The sequence below is a fragment of the Lemur catta genome, chromosome 5 (genome assembly GCF_020740605.2).
Source record: "Lemur catta isolate mLemCat1 chromosome 5, mLemCat1.pri, whole genome shotgun sequence".
NCBI lineage: Eukaryota > Metazoa > Chordata > Mammalia > Primates > Lemuridae > Lemur > Lemur catta.
The window spans coordinates 50,154,448-50,168,582 of NC_059132.1; the positions used below are offsets into that span (position 1 = coordinate 50,154,448).

The 14,135-nt window shown below is 40.5% G+C and overlaps 1 protein-coding gene across 5 annotated transcripts in view; it reads right to left on the reverse strand.

The window, feature by feature from the left end:
* PHACTR1 (phosphatase and actin regulator 1) overlaps positions 1-14,135 on the reverse strand; it is a 499,845-nt gene that overhangs the window by 277,568 nt on the left and 208,142 nt on the right. The window contains exons 1-2 of one of the 5 annotated variants that reach the window (XM_045551757.1): positions 13,183-13,230; positions 13,008-13,085 (exon numbers count right to left, since the gene is read on the reverse strand). The exons of the other annotated variants lie outside the window; for them this stretch is intronic. The gene's annotated coding sequence lies outside the window, so the exon portion shown is untranslated. Of the gene's footprint in view, positions 1-13,007; positions 13,086-13,182; positions 13,231-14,135 lie in introns of those variants that run through there. 5 annotated transcript variants of the gene reach the window in all.

The following is a 14,135-nucleotide window of genomic DNA, read 5'->3' on the forward strand; positions in this document are numbered from 1 at the left end:
ATTAAAACCTGTCATCATAATACTACTGGCAAAAAAATGAGATGAATAAGAATGGCTTTTTGGATTTTTTTCAGATTAAATTGAAGTTCTAAAATAGTGCCGTGTACTTAAGTCCTCTTCTATTTGGTTTAATATTTAAAGAAGTCAATGTGTTTATTAGATAAATCGGGTCTGCATCCATTTGCCAAGATAAACAGAGATGTAGCCTTTTCTATCTTGCCATAGTTTTCTTATCAGAAGTTAGGAGTGGTCTTAAGAAGTAACTGTTACTATTGGCTAATTATTGTGAGAAAGAGAAGTTTAATCTCAATTAAACTAAAACTGAAATAACTGTACTTGGCAGGCATTCTCTAATGCTTAAGTCCATAGTATTTAATAACCCCAACCACAGATACCTCATTCAGCTTCTTAGAGATGCACCTTGCAGGTAATTCATCTAAAAAGGTCCATCAGGATGCAGTTAAAAGCAGAATCTGATGCTTCACAGAAGTAATATTACATTTATTTTATATCGGAGACCAGTGTATTACAATATCTGTTATTAACATTTTTTAAGACAAAATTTTCTCTTTTTTTTTTTTTGGTGCACGATTCTGAGTTTTCAAATATGTGTCTAAGTATTCGAGTATATGAAATATTTTTTGAGTGCCAATGTTGATTCTATCCATTGTTATCCCTGGAGCTCACCTATACAAGTATAAAGACACATCCTCTATAGGGGTGAAAATACAAGACAGGTTGCTAGATTTTTATAGCTGAATGTCAACTCTGCAGTCAGCATCCCTGGAATCTAAAGCATTTGCTCTTTCTTTTATCAGGAGCATAGAAATAGTCACTTAAGGCTCTTAGCAGAGAAGTCAAGTATGAATTCACTGCAATCTAATACTCACCAAAGACTCAGACGGGACATCTGATTTTGAGAGAGGCAGACTAAAAATATTAACTCTATTTCTGCAGGTCTGAGGTTCTCAATGCTAGCTGTAGATTAGGATTACTTGAGGTACTTTAAAAACACCTATGCCCAGAACATTCGATTTAGAATTTATTAAAGACTTCCAAGGGTCATGAGCCCTTGGAACTCTCCTAGAACCCTGTTTCTTCAAGTGTGGTTCAGGGACCAGCAGCATTAACATCACCTGGGAGGTTGTTAGAAAGGCAATACTGTGAGCCCCACTCTAGACCTGCTGAATCAGAATCTGCCTTTTAACAAGATCCCCAGGAGAGTCTAAAGCATTTGAAAATTTGGCAACCATTTTTAAAAGAAGATTCAATACACTTTTATTTGTATTATCTGATCATCAAAAAGCAGCACACCAGTAGAACTCCCTGGTGAAAAATCTTCACTGAACTCTAGTTTCATGATTTGCCTGATGATAATCCTTTTGTGTCAATTATACAATTCTCATTAAAGACATTTACTTATTATATACTCAATATTCTTCATGCAAGAGTCCACTCAAGGGGCCGGGTGCAGTGGCTCATGCCTGTAATCCTAGCACTCTGGGAGGCCCAGGTTGGAGGATCACTTGAGCTCAGGAGTTTGAGACCAACCTGAACAAGAGTGAGACCCCATTTCTACAAAAAATAAAAAAAATTATCTGGCCAACTAGAAACAGAAACAAAAAATTAGCCAGGCATCGTAGCAAGCGTCCATAATCCCAGCTACTTGGGAGACTGAGGCAGGAGGATCGCTTGAGCCCAGGAGTTTGAGGTTGCTGTGAGCTAGGCTGACGCCACTGCACTCATCTGGGCAACAGAGTGAGACTCTGTTTCAAAAAAAAAAAAAAACAGTGTGCAAGCAATGAAAGTCCCTTTGCATTTTAGTGACAGAAAACGCTCATATCGCCAGATGAATTTAGTTACTCCTTAATTCAGACAGAAAGTAGGCTGGTGGTTGCCAGGGGCTGGGGAGGGAGAGTGGGGAGTGGTGTAATGGGTACAGAGTCTCAGTCTTGTGAGATGGAAGGCGATCTGGAGACGGATGCATGGTAGTGATGGTTGCCCAACAGTGTGGATGCACTTTATCACTGACCTGTAGACTTAAATATGGCTAAGATGCTAAATTTTATGTGTACTTGACCACAATAAAAAAAAATTTAAAGAAATTCAAAAAGAAAGAGAATCCTTCCCCCCACCTCCGGAGTCAATGGCTTCTTTGAAGCTGCTATTTCCTAAGCCCATTTATGAAATTCTACCCTTAGGATTTTAAGGGCTACGATGCTAACATTATGATTTCAGTAGAGAAGTTATCTCCTGAATCATCATTTAGCAAATGGAATGTAGTGAAGGGGTATGAAATTCCACAAAAGGGGATGAGTTTGAGTGGATATCATGGGAGCCAGTGGTCATCTTTCCCTTGGGTTATTTTTCCTGAAGGATTTCTATAATTCTAGTGAGTGGAGACAGACACATAGCACAGATTCCCCGAAAGGATTATAAAGTTGGCTCTGCCATGTTGGGAAACCTCAGGATCCAGGGTTTCTGCCCCTACAACCAAACCCAGAACCTCTGCTCAGGCATCTGTTAGCTCTTGGCAAAACATGACTTCCTGTTTTCAGGATAATGTTTTCAAATGGCTCATAAAGCTTTCTTGGACATAACTAGTCCTAGCAAAACAATATTTTGATGATTAAACTATAAATGAATCAGAAACATATGGAGTGAATTTCCCTTGGTTTTGGCAAAGCACACTTTGGACTTGATTCCATCTGGGATATTTGAAAGATGGTTTCAAGTGTGTGTTGAATCAAACATGGCTTCGCTTTTCCCAGTTCCCTTTTAAGCTAGCGCAGTTGAAGAAGAGGACAAAGATTGCTTAAGGTTTCTTTGTCTTAGCCTTTGTTTCTATACTACTAGATCTCTCTACAAATGCAGAATTTATTCACCTAAGAGTACAGTTGACTGAGTATATAGTACAGTTGCCAGGGACATTGCTACTCTCTTGTGGTTTCAGTGTAGTTCAAGAGGTTTCTTTTTTAATTTATAAATGAAGGGTTTCAGACTTGGGTTATTTCAAAGACTAGAGACTCCCTTGTAGGTGAACTCTTTTCCACTTATCTACAAAGATTCAAGCTTACTGTTCTTCTTGCAACCCTCAGCATTTGAACTCTGTGGGCAGAGGCATTTTAATGGAGTGCCACAGCTCTGGAGAGAGCACCTTCCATGTGGCCATAAAGAATGCCTACCCTCTTAGACATCTTGGAGGGGCACTTTAGAATGAGAGAAGGAGCCCAAGATTTTGATATAAGTTTCCTCCCTATTATGAATTGTTCACATGTTTTTGAATATAATAAAGATGAAACATCCTCTGTATTTGGAAACTATTTTATCCACAGGCATAGTCCTACTAAGAGTGCTGTGGCAATAACCTTTAATATCTAGGTGTTGGGGAGTAATTAATTTCATAATATCTCAGGAATATAGGCAAATAAGTCTCAGCAATACAGATTTAGGAAAGTTAAAGAGAGACTTTGTATCTTTAAAAAGGTTCAGAGATAATTTATATCCAAGATGAAATGTAAGTCTCAGCAATACAGATTTAGGAAAGTTAAAGAGAGACTTTGTATCTTTAAAAAGGTTCAGAGATAATTTATATCCAAGATGAAATGTAAAACAAGAACCATGTCTTTTTATTCCAGGCTATCCAAATCTAATAGACAAATAGCATAATCATGCTTCTCCTCTCTTAATGAGCTCATCTGTAGATTAACTGTAGCTCCATTAATGTGAAATGCAAGAGTGATTGAGAGAATAATTCTTCTTAGTAACATGTATTATATTCTAGGAAACATTGAAATGCCCAAACTTTTTTACTAAACAGCACAGTATAACATAACACAACTAACATGTCCAATTTCTTCAGTTACCAAATAATTTTAACCACCCCTCTGAAACATCGAAACAAAACAAAACACAAAAAAACAAGCCTCCAAACCTAAAAGCTAAAAGAGAAGAATAGCATTCCCGTGGGAGAGAAGAATTTGAACAAAAACATGAAGGCGGGGAATTATGTGGTGTAAGGAGAATATTCGAAAAGGTAAAATTAAAAACAAGAAACTAGAGAAGATAAGGTATCATTAGCATCAATACTTCTCTTTCTCCAAAATCTGAAACTCCAAAACTTCTCACTGCCATTACGGCCTCCAGGATCCCCTGCCTAGGTGTGCGTTCCCTGTTCTGAGGTTTATTGTTATTAATAGCAGGGTGCCTAGGGACAAGTTACTTCTTTGAGCCTCACTCTCCTCATCTGTAAAACTCTCAAGTGTTGTGAGGATGAAATGAGATCACTTAGCAAGAGCCTCTCAGCAGCACCTGGAATACAGTAAGTGTCAGAAAGTGACAGCTGGCATCTCTGTTTCCTTGTTGTCCTTGCTTCCTGCTGTGCCTGCTGCTTACCCTCCCAGCAACCTTGACCCTCAGGCCCTCCGACACCACCTCCACCTGACTTCAGGGTCCTCTTCGACCCCTTCTTCCTCTTGGCCCTCTGCGTGCAATCAGTAGCCAAGCCCTGTTGCTTCCACCTGCTAAACCACGCATGGTCCGCCTCCTCCCCTCCGTTCATTGCCATCACCAAGTCTAGGCCATTCATGTCTTTACAAACGCATGCCATTACCTTATGACATTCCAGTCTGGCAGATCCGGCTCAGGCTAGCTGGATAGCCTCAGGCAAGTTCCTTATCTCTCCCATCCTCAGTTTACTTCCCTGTCAAAAGGAAATAACTAATGGCCTCTCACTATTCATGGTAGCTCTGTTCCACAAAGTCACTGTGAGCACCAAACCACTGCTACCAGGGAAATGCAGGGTGAAGTCTCTGTGAGCACAACATTCTCTTCAACTCACCGGTATATACCTTTGGTTTTATGTTTCTTTCTACTGAAATACACCTTATTTAACAAATATTGATGATTTGTTATCATTGAACTCAGGGCCAACAGCGCTATCCCTTGTGCTTGAGCCAGGCCTATTGAACACACGTAGTTCTGTAAGAACTGCAGGAGGCGTATCAATCACAGCCTTCCTGCAGTTAGGAACACCCCATGGCACTTCAGCACTGCACTTGGGGCCATTCTAAACAGAAAGATCTCCATGGGAGATCTCAAAGAACTAAAAGTAGGCCTACCATTTGATCCAGCAATCCCAATACTGCGTATTTATCCAAAGGAAAAAAAGGCATTTTATAAAAAAGACACTTGTACTCAAATGTTTACATTATAGTAGCACAATTCACAATTGCAAAGATGTGGGAACAACCCAAGTGCCCATCAATACATGAGTGGATTAATAAAATGGAGTACTACTCAGTCATAAAAATGAACTAATACCTTTTGTAACAACCTGGATGGAACTGGAGACCATCCTTTTAAGTGAAGTATGGCAAGAATGGAAAAACAAACACCACATGTACTCACTACTAAACTGGAACTAATAGGTCAACACTCATGTGCACGTATGGTAGTAAAATTCAATGGAATTCAAGCAAGTGGGAGGGGGGAGGAGGGGATGGGTAAATTCACACCTAACGGGTACAATGCACACTATCTGAGAGACGGACACACATCACTTTGACTCAAACTGTACAAAAGCAATTCATGTAACCAAAATGTTTGCATCCCAATACTATTAAGAAATTTAAAAAAAAAAGACTTAAATATAAGACCCAAAACTATGAAACTAGGAGAAGAAAACAGAGGAAATGATTTATGAAAAATAAAAAATAAGCAACAGAAAAATCACCAACAAGAAGCACCAAAACATGAAAAACACGGAACTAAACAGACCGCGAAAAGGACACTTGTTTACAGGATGAGAGCTAAAACTGGGAGGTGGAGCATTGCCTTGTTCCACCCCAGCTCAAATTTATGCTGCTCTGCACGTGTCTGTGAATGACTTCAAAAGGATCTGAGGACTGATTTGGGGGTTACATATACATTCTATTGAGTATGCAAATTCTGTAAAAACAGAACCCATGAAAAATAAGGATCAACCGCACGGTGCACCCTCTGTATCTGCGGATTCCGCATCTGTGGATTCAACCAACTGGGGATCAGAAACATTAGGAAAAATAAATAAATAAATAAACAATAATAATACAACAGTAAAAAATACAAATAAAAATACAATACAGCAACTCTACTTAGCATTCCATTCCATTAGGTGTTACATATAATCTAGATATGATTTAAAGTATACAAGAGGATGTACGGAGGATGTGTGCAAATACTACACCATTTATATAGGGGACTTGAGCATCTTTGGATTTTGGTATCCTCGGGGGTCCTAGACCAATTTCCTGCAGATACTGAGGAATGACTGTATTTGTACCTAAACAGAACCTGTGAGAAATGAGCAATGACCATATTTGTACCTATTTTGCAGGTTTGCTGTGCAGATTAAAGGACATAATCTAAGCAACTACTAGGCACTTAATAAAAGTGAAAGCTACTACTATTATTTATTATGATTATTACTTGTTGTCATTATTATATTCCCCACCTCTGCAATATAGCACGGTAACTGATGGTGCGCTCTCTCTCCATTCACTCCACCTCACACACAGTCTTAAGCTCTGATCATGTCACTTCTGGGCTTGGTGTTCAAGTTCCTTCCAATCCAATGTATCTAAAACTCGTCTCTTTCTTTCTACCTTCTCCTCCAACCAAACTGGCCTGGTCACCTTGCCCAGGCAGACTCCAGACCTGCCTTCCTGTGTGAACTGGCTCCCCACTTACTCACCACCCTCCTTTGTTGGGGATGTCCCCTGCCTCTGGCCGTCCTTCACCACACTTCCCCTCTATTGAAATATACGTATTCAGCCCTCAAGACTCTCAGGTTAGCAACAGCTCTAAAGCCCTTTCTAGCTGGAATTAATATCTCCCTCTTATCAACCTCAATAACCGTAATTTTTCTGTTCTCATGGAAGCTGTCATTTTCTATATTTTGTTAAAAATCTTACGTACGTGTTTTATTTCTCTGAGTAGGTATGGGTAGATCTGATTCATCTTTTCTTATACTACAAAACTCTTTGCACACTGCCTCATCCTTAGTATAGTAGATAATAAATGCTTACTGATTAAATACAATAACAAAAGTAAAACCCACAAGGTAGTTTTTGCTTCATTGAAAAAGACATGATGTTTATAAAAACAGATTTTTATCTGAGAAATTTTATGTATGAACAAACCAACTTAAAAAAAAAAGAGTTCCTAATTTATATGAAAGACAAAGGGAGCCAATACTAGTTTTCTTAAAGTCTGGCCACTTGTTCCTGCGTGTTTGTCCTTATCACTTTCAGCTTCCAGGCCCTTTTCTGGGCAAGTCATGAACCTTGAAATCAAGTCTAAATAATACAGGCACAGACATATTCTGAATTACATCATAGTTTCTTTCAACACCTTCATTCCAATAACCCAAACAAGAGCACTCAACACTTGGAGAGAACATTGCATACACATAGCTTGAAGCTTGGGCAAACTAATTTAGTGCACTAACCCATTACTTCCCCTGGTATAACTCTGTCTGCTGATGTTCTCGTTGGTGAGTATCAGAAGGAATGATCATGACACCCCGGGAACTAATACTTGCTTCTTGGGCATTGGAGGCATACTTCATTTTTAATGAAAAAGGACAAGACAGGGTATTTTGCAAGTTACAAGATACTAAATATGTGCTCCTTTTTTCTTTCATCATTAGTTTTTTTTTTGTTTGTTTGTTTGTTTTTTAAATCAAGGTATATGTCTTGCCTGCATGATCTCCCCCTTTATGTTGCATTTTCCTGTTTGGATATAGCATCCATACTGCTACCAGGGAACCAGGATGTGCCCTACCAGAGCATGCAAAAAGGCCCACTAAAGGTACGGCTGCACTCTCATCACCAGTGGGGAGAGAAAGAGGAAGCAGCGGGCACTGTCAACTTCATCTGGGTACAGCTGCAAATCACCTGCTTCGTGCCTGTTATCACTTTCTTGTTCATGCCTTCTCATGTCTATGAATTTAGAATAGGTGTCAGTTCCCCTGCACTTCCCATATTTGAGAGGATACCTCAGCTGTGAGCTGGATCTCCTATCCATGTCTCTGAAATCAAAGATCTGAACTTAAGAAAGGAAGTGATTTGTAAAAATCACTTGCAAATCATCTTTCTCTCTATTTACAAATTCTGTCTCAAGAATAAATAAATGTGTGTGTGTGCACCTGTGCATGTATGTGACCACATGTGTGTATTTCAGGTAATGATGTCACTGAACATCACTGTGAATACTGGATGGGAACAGGGAGGGTTGGGGGCTGACTGAAGAGTGCGCATGAGCGTGCAGGACATGGCAGGAACCTGATGACAGGATCAATCTTCCTGTAAGAGACTGAATATTGAAAGGAAGTGGGCAATCATGCAGAGACATGCCGTAATCCAGCTGACCTCAAAGGAGCATCTAATTCAAAACTGTGTGAAATCCATCCTCCAACAACAGCTGCCACCACAGAGACGCAACCTTCCTAGGGATAATCTACTGGTTCTTTGACAGAATACCTAGGTATTAATAGATGTCAATAAACAAGGTCCTCACTTTCCCTCTCACTTAAAATACTCCTCTGGAATACTTCTCTGGAAGCTTGGGCCAGGTCTACCAGGCCACCTTCCATGGTGTCTCCTAATAGCAGATTGGAGATACTATTTTCCTTTATGGAAATACCATGTTCCTTTCTGGATCTGATCAATTCCTAAAACAAGAATACATCTTTTAATGAGTTTTCTTAATTAACTTGATAGTTGTTCTGGGCTGAATTGTGTTTTGCCCAACTTCCTATGCTGAGGCCCTAAGCCCTAGTACTTTAGAATGTGACTCTATTTAGATATAGGACCTTTAAAGAGGTAATTAAGTTTAAATGAGGTAATAAAGATGAGGCTTAATCCAATCCGACTGGTGTCCTTATAAGAAGAGATCAGGATGAAGACACACATAGACCAAGGGGCAACCGTGTGAGGACACAGAGAGAAAGCTGCCATCTATAAGCCAAAGAGAGAGGTAACAAGAGCCAACTGTCTTATCAGCACTTAGATCTTGGGCTTCCAGCCTCCAGAATTGCGAGAAGATGAAGTCTACTGTTAAAGCTACCCAGTCAGTAGTATCTTGGTCTGGCACCCTTAGCAAACTAATTCATTAGCTATGGATTATCCAAGGTGATTTTCTTCCTTATTATCAATAATAAAATCCTGGTTTTTAGTAATACACACATTCCTTTTTTTGGGTCAATGTTCTTCAGTCCTAAATACTTATTAACACCTGTTTGCTAGGCCCAGGTGGAGTTCAAGTTCCCAGCATTATTGAGGGGAGTCCTTTAGAACCTGGTTATGTTTCCAGTTTTGACACAGGATCTCATTTTGTTTCTCTTAGGTATCTTGAAAGCAGGGTAGAAATTATTTTTACCATTTTATAAGTGAGAAAATAGACTCAACTGAATGATTTATCCAGGGCAGATGACTGAATTTGTAATCAAATCTTTCGATAACACTTTCTCTGCTGTTTCTCCCATATTCCACTCCTTTTTCTTTTTCCTTAGCATTATAATATTTTCAAATTTGGGTGTTTTTCCATCTCAAAATTTGCTTCTTTGTTTTTGAAGCTTATGTCTTATTTTTCTATAATTCTGTTGGATTCTTTTTTCTGTTTCTCTTAACTTTAGACATTGGTGTTATCTTTGTGGTAGGTTTCTCAGAAGAAGACATCTTATACTACTCTTCACTTTGCCTTCTTCATGACAAATTCCAAAAGAGATCTTTTTCTCCAGCTAATTTCCTAGAGAAGCTCAGGGTATACCTAGAGAAACTTTTAGGAAATCCTTTCCCTGCAACTGTGAATTATGAACTGCATAGGAAGCCGAATACCCATGGAATGCAAAAGGTAAGGACTTTTGGTATCTTTACCCTTTTAGAGTAATTATACCACTGTCTTTGGACTTTATAGAATATGATCAGGAGTTTGCTTTACTGAAGGTATTAAATCCCCATGTTAGGCAGCTACAAAGAGAAAATAAAAATGCAGTCCTTAAGAGGCTGCATATGGATAGCAGATTCTGTGTTGTCCCCGGCAGAGACTTGGAACTGTGTAGTCATGGATCACTATGGCCCAGCTACCTGAGTTGCCCTGGTTGGGTAAAAATCTACAGGAGCCCTGAGCCCAGCAGATTCAGAATGAGAAAAGGGCAGAATCACAACCAATAGCATGGCCAAAGCAGGAAAATCAAACCTGCCACACCAAATTGCACCCATTGGAAGGTGTTTGGGGTTCTCCAGAGACAGGGCTACTTTGTCCTTGTTGGACCCTCCCTGGTGCGGCCCCCCAGCTCGGATTATTGAAGTCTCGAGGTAAATATTTATTATCTGGTGCTGTCACTGATGTCCTGTGTTGTTTAATTCAGTTCGATTCACCCTTCTGTCCAAAACACGGGAACGATCATGCCCCCCCATATGGAGGAATAAACAATTAATTAATTCTGAAACATTTTGGAAATCACAAATGTGAGCTAAAGTCTCACTCATATTCTTTACTTTCTGGGCATTTAAAGGGAAAAAAGGACCTGGTTCTTCCAACATTTTGTGGTCACTACATACCATAAACAACAGCAATAATAATAGCAGGTACTTTTTAACATGCTAACTGTGCCAGGCACAGTACAATATATTGTTCTAGTCATGCATTATTGTGTTTCCTTCCCATACAACATGTGAGGCAAGTTCTGTTACTACCCAATTTTACAGATGGTAAACTGAGCCTTACCAAGGTCAAGAAACTAGCCCAAGTCACCCACTGAATAGGTGGCAGAATTAGAATGGAAATCCCAATCAATCTGACTCAAAAACCTGATTTTAATCAAAGCACTTTTATTTCCCTAAGGACTGGATTTTCAAAATCTGTCCTATTTCACATCTTCTGACCATTTGTCCCATAAACTACTGAACTATCTCAGAAATGAACAAAACTTGGCATCCAAACTGCATTTCCCAGATGGTCCCTCACACTGAAAGTAACACAAAAATTCTCTGTAAGACCACAAGTCCTAGTCCTTGATGTGGAAAATGTGGGCACCACAATCTAGGCAGATTACCAAATTTTGGGAAATTAGAGTGCAAGGCAATGCACTCAAAACTAAAACTATTTACAGCATCATGTTATCTTCCGTGATTTGGAAGGCACCGATGGGTCTTGCAGTGTTTGGATTCATTCTTATGAATCGCAGTCCTCATGATATTATTGAAGTGCAGAAATGCAGGTTTCCAGCAAGTTTTAATGGATGGAAATTTGGATAAAAGGAACTCACTGTGATGAGATTAATTATTTAAGCAGTGCTTTCTTGAGGGACCACCATGGCCTTAAAAAGAGGGTCCATGGGCTGTTTTTTTATATTATGAATATTTATACTATTATAATATCTTCATTGCAAATGTGAGCTTTAATGAAAAACCTCAGCATACCTTTTGGCTTTGTTACTCATTTTTGTTTGTCGAACATCAGAATAGACAGAAGGGGTGATAGGGCCACAGTAGAGAAAAGACTGTAGAAATTTACGATCCACAAAGTCTTGTCGATTCCCAAATGTGGTCTGTGGTCTTAAAGATTTAGGACTCACAGATTCAAGATCATTTTTATTCTGATAGTCAAATATCCTCTCACAGGGGTAACCGTACCTCTTTAAAGAGCTTTTTATATTAGACACATTCAACTCATATAATTTGCCCCAAGGTGGGAGTAAGGCAGAGAAAGAATGAGAGACAGTAAAAACTTGAATATCTCTTTACAGATATTATTCTAAGGACATTTTCCTTTTGGTTCCAACATCACCATATTTCGTTTAGAGCAAGTCACATGGTTAAAAAAAAAAGAAGAAGAATAATTAGAAATGAACTCTTCCAAACTAATGCCTTGGCTATTTTTCAGGTTCTCTAGAAGTCAGTGAAAAAAGAATCCATTGTAGCATTTTCTTATTCATGCTAAGTGAGCTGCTATCAGTTCCCATATCGATTTTTCTCCCTATGCAGCAAACCCCAAAACACCATGGCCTGAGATGAGATCCCATCAAACCTATTCCTTATTTATCCTTTCATCTTCCAAGTCCTCTTTCCTTTTTATCATAGACAACTTCTCCCTGAGCCCACTTTCCCTAAAACAGCTGCGAATTCGATTTTTCCTTTCCTGTCTCTTTAAGTCAGAAACTTCCTGAGGTTCCTAAGAGCTGCCTGTCTCAGCAGGCATCCAGGGCTCCCAGCAAGTCTCCATCACAGTGAGATTTGCCAGTGAATCTCCTCTTTGCAAAAATCATCACCAATTTCATATCAATCTCTGACTCTGAGGCATCTACACCGAAACTGTGTGCTCCAAGACATCCTATGAACCAGGTCTAAGAATTTCAAAACCAAATCGACTCATACTGGCGGTTCCAAAAAGGAAAATTCTCTAAACCTAACAAAGCATCAAACCAATGCAAAAGCCACCTAACAAACAAAAAGCAATCAAATTCTTTCAGACTCCAATGCCTACCTTAAAGATGGCCCAAAGCTCTTGGCTCCCACATGTATCCGCCTCTCTGGGTTTGTTTTCTCCCTTTCCAATAGCTGTGCTTTCTTAAATTGAGCCACAGTCTCTTCAAGTGTTGGGCTCTGAAAATACACATGCTACACACGCCCGTGCAGCCTCTCCGTGCCAGGCAGCCCCTTCGCCTTCCTTCCCAGCCGTGCCAACTCCCTGGGCGCTGACCGGCTCTCACGTGGGGTGGGACGGGGAAGGGGAGGGAGCCACCCAAAGTTGGGGCATGGATTCAACTCACCGTGGATAGATGGCCGCCCATCTGGCAGGGAGGGTCCATTTTATCCCTTTTCTAACCTTAAACCCCCTGGAGCCTCGCTGAGACCCCACAACAGTGGGTGGGCGTAGCAACTCCCCCGGGGCGTGACCTGCGGGCACTCACACCTCTGGGAGGTGGCAGCCCCCAGCGTGTGGGACACAGATCGACCTCTTACCTTCACAAAGCTCCAGTTCTTAAAAGCCTGGCTGGGGTCTCCAAGGAATCCTGCGTTTGACTGGACATGGGAAGGCAACTAGTTTCGGAAACACGGAACATTTAAAAAATGAAACAGAAAGTAACCCGGCGATCCAGACCAGACCCCCGACCTCCATGGGCTGGCCGTCCCCAACCTCTGCGAGTCCTCAGACTCAGCCTGCCCGCCCAGCTGTTTCAGCCTGGAAACGAGTCAGAGGAAACTGCAGCTTGGAAGTCTGGAATTTACAGCCTGGGCTTTTTTTTTTTTTTAAGAGTATTTGTTGAGCTTTTTAACATGCAGTTTGTCTCCTTCTGCAGGGAATTACTCAGTGATCCCGTCACCTGACTCAGGGCAGCTCCATTACACAATTCAAACTGTGCTATTTGAGATCTGACCAGAAAGCCTTACTTTGCCCCTCTCCTCTGGCAGGCAGCAGCCACCCCCATTCCCAGGAGGGGAAGAGCAGAGAAGGACACGCTCCAAACACCAAACAACGACAATTAACCTTTCTTGACCCTTCCCTAGAGGGACTGCACTTTTGCATTGTACTTGTATTTTCCTTTGGTTTAATTCTTCTTGGGTAGAGAACCTCCCAAATGCCAATGCTGAGTTAGCAGCGATGTCGCAAGATGTAACTGTAGCAACTTCCTTGATTTTTTTTAAGGGTGGCTCTCTGTAGATTAGATAAGTCACTGAATGGATTTTCAAATGATAGAGGGATCATCAGTTGAAAAGCTGCATGTAGATTTATAATACATGTGCAGACCTAGAATCTTTACTATTTTTGCCACATATCTAAGTTCTGTGAAATGCCAAAGGGGTAGTTTAGGTTGGGGGTACTTTAGCCCTTGATCATCGTAAACCCTTTCCCAGCCACCTCAAATGAACATAATGTCCAAGTGACAACTGCTTGCTTGCTATGCAAAAACCTTTTTTTTTTTGGAAAAAAAAAAAAAAGAGAGAGATGGAGTCTCGCTCTGTAGCCCAGACTGGAGTGCAGTGGTCCAATCATTGCTCGCTGAATCTTCAACTCCTGGGCTCAAGTGACCCTCCTGCCTCAGCTTCCCAAGTAGCTGGGACCACAGGCACACGTCCCACTACATCCAG